The following is a 12,051-nucleotide window of genomic DNA, read 5'->3' as shown; positions in this document are numbered from 1 at the left end:
CAGATTTATTCATTCCTGTTCAGGAGTGAAAGTGGAAATGACTCTGAATTCCCCATTAATTATTTGTCATTTGTTTTATATATGTTAGTATATTTAAATAAATTGTTTAAATATTCTGATACTAGAGGCCCATTGCACAAAGATTTGTGCAATAGGCCTTCCTTCCCCTGGCTGCCAGTACTGGTTTTCCTCAGCACCCAGGACCCAAGCCTTTGCTCTGGCCACCACTTTCCATCTTTGCTCCAGCTGGATTCTTTGCTCCTGTAAGAGCCTTCAGTCTTCTGAGTACCACTCCTGTATCTCCCTCTGACCCCCATCCTCCTCTTCATAGCAGGTGTCCTGCCCCACCCCCAGCTGCTCCATGCCTGAGTATGCAAATTAACCCTCCATCTTTGTTGGGTTAATATGCATACTCACTCCTGATTGGCTGGTGGGTGTTGCAGAGGTATGGTCAATTTTCATACTTCTCTTTTATTAGTTTAGATAGTTCTTAATAGAGACCTGATGCACAAAATTCATGCACAGGGCTTGGTCCAAATTGCCCCAGTTGTCTCGTGGCCCCATGGACTGCAGCCCTGCCCACTGGTAGTTCCAGAAGGTCATTCTGCCATCCAGTCTAATTAGCATATTAGATCTTTATTATATAGGATTCCATTGAATGGGATCAGTAATTTTTGTCAAATTTTGTTAGAGTTCTTTTAAAGTCCTAAGTCTATCCCACCACAACATACACACACACAAGATATATATAAATATAGATTTTTTTTTTTTTTAGATAATTGGAAGGTTAAACTCAGATAGACTACCAGAGTCAAAATTCAGTGCTATGAGAGATCAAACTCACATAGGCATCATCATTTAAAGACTAATTTTCATTCTGTTTGTGTTTTAAGTTGTAACAGTTGTGACAGGTTTCTACAAAAGAATTAGTGACCTGCATTTATATTAAAACCTATCCAATGACCACTTCATTTCAGAACAAATCCCATTTGAAAGGAAGCATAGGAGAACTCTGTTTTTCACATAAAAATTCTAAAAATGCAAATCTCTTATTGTGTATCTTCTAAGAGTCAGGTGCCTTATATTATATACTTATCACACAAATTTCCCATGAGCACACAAAGGAAATATTATTACCCATTGTTCCAGGAGAGAAAATGGAGGCCAAATGAGCTTGCTGAAGTACTCATAATCAGAAAGAGGCTCAGCCAGGATTTAAATCCAGGCATGCCTGGCATTGAAGCTCTATTCCTTCTCCTCACCTGGGGCCTGTCATATGCCTCATGCTAGTCTTCCTGGAAGTCTGTGTACTCAACCCACTGTACCTTGCCTTCTTATGTAATAACCTGGAGCAGTAGGGAGAGCCATCTGCTTTGAGAACAACAGATTTGAGTCCATAAGGCAAATAAGTTGGCAGAAACAGAAAGATTGAGACATTGCCTTTTGGCATCCCTGACTTTCTCTGCATTTATAAAAGAGGAATACATAGTCCAACATGTTGATTTCACAAGCTATCATTATCATTCATTTTGAAATAAGCAGAGTCAGGGACATCATGTATAAAATAAGGGGTCCTTGTTTTGGAAGATGATGTCAGTTAGAAGAAGTTGTGTGTGTGTGTGTGTGTGTGTGTGTGTGTGTTTTAGCTATTACCTCCTAAAGCACTAGCTTACAGGTGATTTCATAAAATATATTTAAATACTGAGGCCATTGATATCACAATATTATTTTCAATATAAAACAGCTGTTCCAAAACAAGGCTGATCATCTGAATTCATCTGAAGATCTTTAAATATATATAGCTACCCAATCCAAACTTCAGGTAGAATTTTCAAGAATAAGACTCAGGAATCCATAAAATCCTATGGTCATTCTGATGATCAGTTTCAGTTTAGAGCCATTCCTTAAGCATTTGTAAGCTAATACATAGGCAGCTTACTTATGTATTTTAATTTTCATGTGTAATCTTGAAGAATGAGCTCATATATACATTTTTTAGTATGCATTCTAAATGTCCAATAATAAAATAAACATTTAAAGATCAATATAAGGAATTCCAGTTTGCTCTCAGGCACTTTCACAGAAGTTCCTAAGAATCTCAAATACCTTAAAAAAAAAAAAAAAAAAAAGCTCCTATTGAGAACTATAGTTATTTGAATCACTGAAACAGGGAAATTCACCAAGATACTATTGTAAATTTTGTATCAGGCATATGCCCAAGCTTCTAGTAGCAGTTTCTCTTTCTTTCTTGGGGAAGGACATTCTAGTTCACATTCAAACGCAGTTCACATATGGAGAAGATTATTCTTGTGAACGTAGTTCCCAGATTCTCCTCTGCTCTGCAGTTGTGGCTAGGAAGGAGTGGTGACAGAAAATCTAGCATAATCTTTATAATAGGAAAAAGTATGAAACTAATAAGCTGAACACTTAAATTGGTTTACTTCATTCAGGAAACCAAATCACAGCAGTTACTTCAATAGGTTCAATAGGAAGAATTTCATATAGGGAATTCATTAATCAAGCACTGGAGGACAAAAGAGAGAGAGAGAGAGAGAGAGAGAGAGAGAGAGAGAGAGAGAGAGAGAGAATTAAAAAGGATTCTTGCAAAAAACTACTATCATGCATAGGTGGAGAGGAATAAAAAGAAGAGGCTGAGATGATTGGAATCTAGAAGTTCATGATGAGGGCCTACAGAATTAGGACTCAGAATTTTAGGAATGTTGCCACCTATCTGGCTGCTGCTGGTACCATAGGGGCTTCGAGGAGGGACTCATAGATTGGGGTGATAATTTCCAGGTAGGGAATGCTGCCCTGTTAGTGCTATTATTTCAGAAGATCCAGAGAGGTTCTTCCTATGTTTTGTGACTCAGACACATCAGGAGTAGGCACTGTCTACCTGATGCTATGCAGGGACACAATGAGGTGTGTAGTGGGAGTGCTCCAGTAAGCTATAGGCTCATATTCTTCTGCCGCCAGGATAAAAGGCCACAGTAGAGTACCTGATAGCAAAAATACACAAGTGTAAACAATCAAGCCTCTCCTCTCTTCTGCCAGGCATTCTTTCCCTGGGTTCCTCCTATTGATGGAAACTAACAGTAGGCTTTCTGATAACAGAGAACTTGTTGTTTGCAGAACTGTCATCACAAAGCAGAGCACAGGAGAGTGGATTTGAAGCAATACCCAGAATATTATTCAGTGGAAAAAGTTTGGAAAATAACAACAGAATAAGTCAAAAGAAAGTAGAGGATAGATAGGAATAATAAAGGGAAGAACAGAAATGTCTAAGATGGGGTATAAACATTTGATGGGAAGGACCAAAACCATGAAATTTTGATTCTATGAGAAGAATAAATAAAATAAAACTCTGGCAAGTTTTAGTAAAAAAAAAAAAAAAAAAAAAAAGAGAGAGAAGGAACAATATTACAAGTAAAAACAGTGTAACTACAGATGCAGCAAAGAATTGCAATGAAAACATGAACAACTTTTGTTAATAAGTTTGGAAACTTAGGTAAAACAAGCATCTCAGAGCATAATAAAATTATTAAAGCTGACACAGAAATATAAAAGAGTTAATATTGTGAAAGAAGTAATGAAATTGAAATAGTAATTAAAAATATTCTTACCCACAAAAGTGTGAAAAGCTCTAGGTTCAGATCTATTGTAAAAAATAAAAAATAATACTTGCTGTTTGCTTAGTTTGGTTTTTATGTCCTAGATTTCTTTAAATTTCACATGTACTTGCTTTACATTCTGTACCTAATAATTCCTGTATTGATACTCCTTAAAGGGGGATGTGCCTAATAACTATTGTTTATTGCTTTTGTTGATGCTGACTCATAGGAACTGAACTCACAGCTTGATTTTAACTGTGTGATGTCCATGCATCTAAACTAGGGTATCTTTCTTCCAGAGAGGGTTTGTTTCTATTTCTCTATCTGTTTTCACCAGTAGTCAGGAGACACCATTGATGTGGGGCCATTCAGCATGCTCAGCACCAGACTTGGCTTCCCCTCCCGTGTGCTGGCTCAGAGCATGGTCCTGGGGTCTGCTTAGGGCAGGCTGCCCAGCCACCTCCCAATTGCTCCAACTTGAGCTCCCCTCTATCTTTGCCCTAATTTTTTTTTTTTTTTTTTGGGGGGGGAGAAGTGACAAAGATCTCCCTTTCACTTAAAAGATGGACAGTTTCTCAAAGAGTAAGTCCTGGTTAAAGCTTGTGAACACTGAGAGGGTTTAGGGATGGAGAGGAGGCTTTGAAGCTGGGGGAAAGTTTCATTTCTTAAGCTGAGTGGTGGGTATAGGAGGTTTATTTTTTATTCATTAGTAGTGTTATTTAAGAATAATTATACGTGATACTTCTTTGTATGAATCATACACAGGGCATCCTTAAAATGTGTACACACTTTGAATAACTATAAAGGCAGTGTTTGTTAAAATACATTTTATTTTTAAAATGTAATAGAATCTACAGACAGTGGGTAGACATTTTTTTGGGACACCCTGTATTTTAGGAGAAGCTTAAAAAAAGCTACCAGAGGTTTCACTAAATTTCTGTGACTTTGGGAGAACACTAACACCTCAGCTGCAACACTGCTCACAACTCTGACTACTAAGGCGAGGACAGTGCCCTAAGCACAGATGTCAGTGCTCCAGAGAACTGTGTGGTGCAATAGGAAATGGGCCTCAAGTCAGCTGGGTGGGGAAGAGAGACACATGGTAGCTTTGTGGGTTTGTTCACGGGGAGACTTCTGGGGCATCACCTCTGAAATTGAGAGGGATTTGGAGGAAGTTGTCACAGATATGGTGGGAATAGTTCAGGAAATATTGTGTATTCTGAGTCTACAAGCTACTATAGCTCTGGGTTTATGGATTATGCAAGTATCATATAAATAATAGCCCAGGTTCCCCTTAGGGTCTTAGAATCTTTGCTTTCATATAGTACCAACACCAGTTGCAGTTTCTCTTGTGGTTCCAGTCTGCATACATATCTTTGGTTGCCCAGCAATTTACAAAATGTAGCCATGGTGCTTAGAAACATTAATTCCACTCTTACAGTGAACAATTTACTCTCAGGGTGTGGTATTTTCCACTATAGGAGCAGGACCATTATGATAGCAGCATAGTAAAGATAACTGTTTAATTCTTATCTGTAGGCCATGATATGCCATGTAATTGGACACCTGTTTAGAAGTATTTACTATTGCATTGAAATCAACCTTGTAGTAAATAAGAAAAGAGCAACCCATGGATGTTTGGATCATCTCACTCAATTCTATGTTCTATCCAATTTAGTAGGCAAAAAAAAAAAAAAAAAAAGTTATGTTTGAAAAATCAGTCATGTAATATTTCTGGATAATTGTCATAGAAATGGATTATCTGTCATAGTTCTTGAAAGCTTTAATCCAGTGTGACATAATAACATTTTAGGATGGTGCTCTGAGCCAGACTGACAGGAGCATTAGCCAGCAGGCATCATTAGAGAGGCTCCAAGGGTGCCCACCCCAAAGTAGTAAATGGAACCACTGCCTCCTCTTTTCTCTGAAAGCTGGATAAACTGCCCAAATGTTTTCTGGAGTTGAAAGCTTTTTCATCTTTGTCATTTCCTTTTTAATAATCTGTTTGTTTTCTTGTTATCTGTGAGGAATGTCCAGTTTACAAAGAAGAAGAGAGTGTTTTCCGATTAAGTCTTTTACTTGTTGCTGTTACCAGACAATCTGATGTTAAATGATGTAGGTACTTGGGAGAGTAGTAGGCATGATAGTGATGGTTGATATTGCTGCTTGAACTTAGATACAACTTCAATGAACTGAACAATGTTCAGTGTTCAGCAAAATCAATTTTTTAAAATTTAATTTAATTTAACTTAATTTTTCTATCACCATTTATCTCCTCTATGCCACCTCCACATATCACTCTCCTCTCCTGAAATCACCACACTGTTGTCCATGTCTATGAGTTCTTTCTTCTTTTTTTCTTTTTTGCTCAATGACCCCTCCCTCTAACACCCTTCACCAGCTCCATAAATTTTTACATGTGCATATACCCAAATAACCACTACTCAGAGGTTACTTCCTGTCTCTTTCCAGTCAATACTCAGCTCTGTCTCCCCTCCAACACACACCAAAAGATAAACACTATTCTGACTTCTATCACCACAGCTTGGTTATGCCTATTTTAGAACTTTTTATAAATAGAATCATTCAGTATGTTCTCCTTGGTGTCTGACTTTTTCAATATCACGTTATGACAGAGAGACCTATTTATGTTGCATTTATTAGTGGCTTATTCTTTTTCCTTGCCTTGTAATATTCTATAAATATACCATGATTTATCCATTTTACTGTTAGTAGACATTTGGGTTGTTTCTGGCATTTGATTAATTTAATTTAATTGCTATGAACATTTTCATATGTATAGCTCAGTGGGCATAAGCATTTTTTCTTTTTTTAAAAAAATATATTTTTATTGATTTTTTTACAGAGAGGATGGGAGAGAGATAGAGAGCTAGAAACGTCAATGAGAGAGAAACATCGACCAGCTGCCTCCTGCACATTCCCCACCGGGGATGTGCCTGCAACCAACGTACATGCCCCTGACCAGAATCGAATCTGGGACCTTTCAGTCCGCAGACCAACGCTCTGCCACTGAGCCAAACCAGTTTTGGTCATAAGCATTTTTTCATATATCTCTATCTCTATCTCTATCTCTATCTCTATCTCTATCTCTATCTCTATCATCTCCATCTCTATCTCTATCTCTATCTCTTTCTCTATCTCTCTCTCTCTATCTCTATCTCTATCTCTATCTCTTTCTCTATCTCTCTCTATCTCTATCTCTATCTCTATCTCTATCTCTATCTCTATCTCTATCTCTATCTCTATCTCTATCTATCTATCTCAAGGAGTGAAAGTGGAACTCCTGGATCACAGGGTATGCATATGCTTAGTTTTAGTATGAAATGCCCAAACTGTTACTACTAAAAGGGTAGTCTTGATGGGAGGTGTACTGGTGCTTCTATGTTTGCCCTCTGAATCAATTCTCTGTTTTTTTCTTTCTTACTGTGTGCCCAAAATCATCCTGGTTTCCTTGATTGGAACCAGGTTTATTCAGCAGATGGAAGGCCCAGCAGTTGATTGAAGAATGGGGAGATGAAGAGATAGAAATAGAAACAGAGACAGAGGGAGAGAGTATGATCACAGTACTTATCTCTTATGTTGTCTCCCTACTTCACCATCATAAAGAGGGGATCCATTCTTCCCCAGCCACAGCTCCTGTCAGACAGCCCCTCTTCCACTTGGTTGTACTAACACCATCCTTCTTCATTGCTTCTTTAGTCTCACCAAGTGATAACTGCTGTTGTTAGTTCCTGAGTCATTCTTTACTATCTAGCCTTGTGCTCTTTTTCTTTTAAAATACATATTTTATTTATTTCAGAGAAGTAGAGAGCGGGAAAGAGAGATAGAAACACTAATGATGAAAGAGAATCACTTATCGACTGCCTCTTGCACATCCCACACTGGGGATCGAGCCTGCAACCTGCCTTTGACTGGAAATGAACCAGGATCCTTCAGTCCGCAGAACACTATCCACTGAGTTAAACCAGCTAGAGCTAGCCTTTCACTCTTTTTTTAAAAAAAATATTTTATTGATTTTTTACAGAGAGGAAGGGAGGGATAAAGATCTAGAAACATCAATGAGCGAGAAACATTGACCAGTTGGGGGTACATGTTTGGCTTATGGGCTTGATCCCCAGTGGGGTGGGGGTGCAGGAGGCAGTCAATCAATGATTCTCTCATTATTGATGTTTCTATCTCTCTTCCTCTCCCTTCCTCACTGAAATCAATAAAGAAATATTTTAAAAAAAAGAAGAGAAAAGATTTTAAGAGAGGGCAGAAAATTTTAGAACACAGAGGGGTTTCTGCTCAGCATGAGAGAATTGGCACAGGACAGAGATTGCACTGAAAGTAGTTATTTAAGGCTTTTCAAGTCAATAGCTATATTGGGTGTGGACCAAAATGCTGAAGAGATGAGGTTTCCATTCACCAGTAGTTTTGTTGACATGACCTGGCTGCACATGACTCTACTAAGCCTCAATTTTTTCATTTTTAAAATGGAAATAATGATTATACCTGTTTCAGGTTGACCAATAGCTCAACCTCTACACACCTCTGAATTTGTCAGAGAATGAAGAAAATCAAGGATATACCACACTCCAAAGATGAGATAAAGGCTTTATGAATTCATTAAGTAAATTCATCCAGTGGTGGTAGGAGTACCTAGGAAGTATTGAACTATTCAGAATCTTGGTGAAAAGTTTCCATATATACTATAACTTCAGAAAAGCACAGCCACCAACCAAGGGTAGGGAAACTTGCTTCAGGGGTGATAGTCTAATATAGTGGTTAAGACAAAGCAAAAGTTCAAAGGTCATGTCTGAATAGGAACCCAGACTTTGTCTCTTATTGACAATATACCCTTGATTAGCGATGAACATTCCTCAGTGCTATCAACTGTCAAATAGAGATAAGTATTCATATACCTTTTATGGTAATTGTTATTAAAGCTTTTTTTCAGGGAATAAAAATACATAAATATATATATGATCATGGTCCTTCCTACTTTAGCCAAGTGCTAGTATATGTTGTGAGAAAATACAAAGCTGCAGAGTTGGAGCTGCATGTAACACCACTGTAAGGCGAATACTGAGAGTGGGCATGTCTGTGGCAAGGAGGGAGATGCATGGGCTGAGAATACATCAAAGTTAAATAGGCATGAAGTCTAGTATGATGGTGTGTGTCTAGAATTCTCACTTCCAGGATAGAAAATTAGAATCTGCTGTCCCTGAGCAGAAAAAAATCAGAGAGTCCATTATAATATTTTATTTTCTAAAATAACCCTTCTTATTAATTTTCTCATGTTTTTTTGAAAAAAAAAAATTCTACCCTGCTTTCTCCTCTATCCTCCCTATTAAATGGTGTTTTTCATTTTTAGTTTTAATATTCTTCCTCAGTATAGAATGGTGGCCAATATTATGGACCTTAGAATGGAACTGTCTTCAGCAATTTTTAATTTTTACTATTTTTTGAAAAACAGACATTTGACCAACTTCTCCATTTGCAAGCCCAGCACTCTATTCCTGCCATTTTCATTTTGCTCATCCTAGAGATACAATATCAAGATCACACACAATGACATATTGACAGCAACTGCATATTTCAAAGCAAAGCCTGGCAATAGTTAGCCGGAATAGAATCAGGGGAAAATAAAGGGATTTATGAGAAAACAAATTCCAGATTTGTCTGTGGGCATGAATGCCAAAGCAAAAAAAGTTTCTAAGGCAGCTAAGGCTTTGGGCAAATTCTGATAACACTGAAGGGTGACAAAATAGTCAAGGAATCAAACAATGTGCTCCTGGCATCCTGCTGGTGATTCAGAAAATTCTGATTAAAAAACAAGAATTATTTTCAAAGGTCTTTTGACAGAGTTGACAGCTATTCAGTTGCCAGCCACTCTCCAGAGACCCTAATGAGCTCTTCCTTGTCAGGCCTTTCTGTCTAAACAAGGAACTGCTAGTTTCTGTCTGCTGCCCCACAGTGAGTGCACTCAGCTTTGCTTATGTACAGTATAAATTATTAGTTAATACAAATACTTGTTCAGGTTGATCACTAGGTTGTTTCTGTCAGCCTATATCAATATGGTCTTTAATGTGTCAGTGACTCAACAGCAGAGTATGTATGTACAAAGGTGGTCAGATAGTGCTTTTCTGTTGATAAACTAATAGGTATTCCTAAAGAAATTGCTGCAACTTTGGGACTCAAAGTTTCTTAGGCTCTTGTAGATGGTTAAAATACTTTGCCTTATTTCTACAATAATATCAAGTCATAATAAAGAAGAATAGAGAGGACAATCAGAGAAATAATACTTTTTAAGTATACTTAATCAATCCCATTATTCAAGATCCTTGCTGAATAATATTCAAGATACTTGCTGAATTCCATGTAAAGGGAATTTCAGTTTAATTTTAGAATTCAGAAATCCACTTTTAAATGGGCTTCTGTTATTTTCTAAAATAACATTTACTAATTTTCTCATGTCTTTTGGGAAGAAAAAAAATCTACCCTGTTTTCCCCTCTCTCCTCCATGTTAAATGGGTTTTCCATTTTTATTTTTATTATCCTTTCTCAGTATAGAATGTTGCTTAAGAGCATGGGCCTTAGAGTAATTTAATCTGGGGTTTGAGTTCTGGTTAAGTTCTCCTTGGTTCTCTTTTTCTACCTCCATCCCTTCTCTATCAACTTACTCAGAATTAATTCCTACTCTACTCTGTCATGGAGTTTTTTTTTCTTTGATTAAAATATCTTCAGATACCTCAATTATCTTAGTAAATTTGCCTTAGAGGTTTGAGAAGAGAAGCTACCCATTTCATAAAAAGAGATAAAAAATCTAAAATAATAAAAACAAAAAATCTTCAAACTACTTAACTATGTTCTTCAATGTTTATTTCTACAGTTAAAAAAGAAAAAGGAAAGAAAGATTTGAAATTAAATGAAAGAGATAGAAAAGAAGGAGGCGTTCTCCCTCCTGAGAACATGCCAGTGCTTTTCCCTTCCCTTCCCCTCTACCAGGCCCATTACCAATAGCTTCAGTACTCCCAAGCTCCAAGGGTCCTTCCTTCCTCTAAAACTTGTTTCTGAAGTCCATTTATTCCAGGAATTACTTTTTCTGCCTCTGTAATTTACCGAATAAATGTTCTCTTAGAGTTAAAAAAAAAAAAAAAAAAAAAAAAAAAAAAAAAAGAAGAAGGAAGAAAAGGATAAAGACAACAAAACCAACCAGAGGCTATATTTTATAACATCAAGTCTAATTTCTGTTATGGCCAAGTAATCCCTTACTGGGCCAACTCTCCTAAAGATAATAATAAAAACTGTACAAAATTAAAAAAAAAATAGGTTTCACACACTGAAACTAAAGAAAATTGGGCAAATTGTGGGTGGAAGTTGACACTTAGGTAAATGGAATGACATGGGTGAATGTCCCATTTTTACAGGTGGCACCAGTCTTCCTGGCCTGAAAAATGAGAGCACAGAGATCCAAGAAATGAAAGCTGCTGAGAAAAAGAAGAGGAAACCCATGCAAGGAGAGAACCAGAGACAAGAAGCTCCAAATTTTGTATATAAATTCTGCCCAAATCTTAGACTAACTCTGGAGCCACACATTGGTGGGACAGATATAAAGCAGTTACATTGAAGACAAAGGATAAAACTAATATTTCAGTCACCAATCAAAAGACAGAATTTTCAGTTTGACAGTAACAAAATTATTTACTTACTAAAATAAGTACAATACAAATCATGGATCAATCATGTGTTGAGAACACAATTTAAAATTACTTGACATACTTACATTTGGGAAAGTATGGGCCTGTCTTAAGAGGAAAGACCACACATTAAGACCAAACTAAGAAATTAACAGATGTTGAAATCAGAAGACTAAGGATGTTAAAGCATCTATTACAACTATGTACAAAAAAGTAAGGTAAAATATACTCACAAAAAATAAAAATAGAAAACTAAGCAGAGGAGTTGAAATTATATTAAAGAACCATATCTGTAAATTATATAATTGAAAACTTGAAATCTGAAATCAAAATATGGTGGATAGTCTTAATATGAGAGTAGAGATGACAGAAAATGAATTGGTAAACTTTAATATAGAGAAATATACATTATTCAACCTTAGGAACAATTTTTTTTTTTTTTAAAGAACAGAGTCCCAGGGACCTATGGGATAACATAAAAAAATGGAAGCTATGTGTAATTGAAGTTCTAAAAGGAGAGTAGAGGAAGTTTTAAAAGGAGAGTACAGGCTGATACCCTATCCACTGAGCAAAAGCAGCCAGGACAAGAACAAAGAATTTTTTATGAAGACTTTGGTGATAGGTTGAAAAGACTCTGTGGTTCAGGATTTTGGTTTTAACTGCTGAATTCAAAACCATCTGCTTTTTCCCATGAAAATCTCTTTGACCTTATTTCCCTTGTCCCATATTTACTGTGC

Source organism: Pipistrellus kuhlii, unplaced genomic scaffold (genome assembly GCF_014108245.1).
Source record: "Pipistrellus kuhlii isolate mPipKuh1 unplaced genomic scaffold, mPipKuh1.p scaffold_m20_p_3, whole genome shotgun sequence".
Classification (NCBI taxonomy): Eukaryota; Metazoa; Chordata; class Mammalia; order Chiroptera; family Vespertilionidae; genus Pipistrellus; species Pipistrellus kuhlii.
Note: the sequence above shows the minus strand (reverse complement) of the source record.